We start from the raw sequence: 2393 nt of genomic DNA on the forward strand, positions 1-2393 counted from the left end.
CACTTGTAATCAACAAAATTAATTGTTTTTTAACAAATTCTAACCTTAAAAAACTCTAGAAAAAGCCATTTACTGTCTCAAAGCAATGGTTGTAGGTTCTTATCCCATTGGAGACCAAATTTCAACAAGTTTTTCGTCACACTTCTAAACATTTTTCATGCATCTCTAGCACTTCTAATCAATCAAATTAATTATATTATAACATATTCTAACCTTAAACAACTCTAGATAAGCCATTTAGTGCCTCAAAACAATGGTTGTGCGCTCTTATCACATTTGGGACCAAATTTCAACAAGTTTTTCGTCACACTTCTAAACATTCTTCATGAATCTCTAGGACTTGTAATCAATCAAATTCATTGTATTATAACATATTCTAACCTTAAAAAACTCTAGACAAGCCATTTACTGCGTTAAAACAATGGTTGTGCGCTCTTATCGCATTTGGGACCAAAATTTCAACATGTTTTTCTTCACTTTTCTAAACATTCTTCATGCATCTCTAGCACTTGTAATCTATCATATTCATTGTATTATAATATATTCTAACCCTAAACAAATCTAGACAAGCCATTTAATGCCTCATAGCAATGGTTGTGGGTTCTTATGCCATTTAGAACCAAATTTCAACAAGTCTTTCTTCACACTTACAAACATTCTTCATGCATATCTAGCACTTGTAATCAATCAAATTCAATGTATTATATCATATTATAACCCAAAACAACTCTAGACAAGCCCTTTACTGCCTCAAAGCAATGGTTGTCAGTTCTTATCCCATTTGGGACAAAATTTCAACAAGTCTTTCTTCACACTTCTGAACATTCTTCATCCATCTCTAGCACTTGTAATCAATTAAATTTATTGTATTCTAACATATTCTAACCGTAATCAACTCTAAATAATCCATTTACTGCATCAAAGTCATGGTTGCGGGTTCTTATCCCATTTGGGACCAAATTTCAACAAGTATTTCTTCACACTTCTAACCATTCTTCGTGCATCTCTAGCACTTGTAATCATTCAAATTCATTGTATTATAACATACGCTAACCCTAAACAACTCTAGACAAGGCATTTATTTCCTCAAAGCAATGGTTGTGGGTTCTTATCCCATTTGGAACCAAATTTCAACAAGTTTTTTTCACACTTTTAAACATTCATCATGCATCTCTAGCACTTGTAATCAACCAAATTAATTGTTTTATAACAAATTCTAACCTTAAAAAACTCTAGAAAAAGCCATTTACTGTCTCAAAGCAATGGTTGTAGGTTCTTATCCCATTTGGGACCAAATTTCAACAAGTTTTTTGTCACACTTCTAAACATTCTTCATGAATCTCTAGGACTTGTAATCAATCAAATTCATTGTATTATAACATATTCTAACCTTAAACAACTCTAGACAAGCCATTTACTGCCTTAAAACAATGGTTGTGCGCTCTTATCCCATTTGTGACCAAATTTCAACATGTTTTTCTTCACTGTTCTAAACATTCTTTATGCATCTCTAGCACTTGTAATCAATCATATTCATTGTATTATAATATATTCTAACCCTAAACAAATCTAGACAAGCCATTTAATGCCTCATAGCAATGGTTGTGGGTTCTTATGCCATTTGGAACCAAATTTCAACAAGTCCTTCTTCACACTTACAAACATTCTTCATGCATATCTAGCACTTGTAATCAATCAAATTCAATGTATTATATCATATTATAACCCAAAACAACTCTAGACAATCCATTTACTTCCTCAAAGCAATGGTTGTCAGTTTTTATCCCATTTGGGACAAAATTTCAACAAGTCTTTCTTCTCACTTCTAAACATTCTTCATTCATCTCTAGCACTTGTAATCAATTAAATTTATTGTATTATAAAATATTCTAACCCTAATCAACTCTAAATAACCCATTTACTGCCTCAAAGCCATGGTTGTGAGTTCTAATCCCATTTGTGACCAAATTTCAACAAGTATTTCTTCACACTTCAAACCATTCTTCATGCATATCTAGCACTTTCAATCAATCAAATTCATTGTATTATAACATAAGCTAACTGATAATTCATTGTATTACGTTGTCGTTGCAGGAACATACTTCACTCGATTGATACGGCCGAGTAGGACGATCGAGTGAGCAGCAGACGTATACGATCGGGTAGCTGATCGAGCAGAAGGGAAGCGAAGCAGAACCACCTGTCACTCGATGCACTCACTCGAGTGACATGATCGAGCAAAGCAAAGAAGTAGCTGATGGTTTCACAGGTCACTCGACACAATCACTCGAGGAGCACGGTCGAGTATGAAATGATGCAGAGAAGAAATTTAGTGTTACTCGACACGCTCACTCGACCGACATGACCATTACAACTTTTATACCGCTTTTACG

This window comes from Capsella rubella, unplaced genomic scaffold (assembly GCF_000375325.1).
Source record: "Capsella rubella cultivar Monte Gargano unplaced genomic scaffold, Caprub1_0 scaffold_91, whole genome shotgun sequence".
Lineage (NCBI taxonomy): Eukaryota > Viridiplantae > Streptophyta > Magnoliopsida > Brassicales > Brassicaceae > Capsella > Capsella rubella.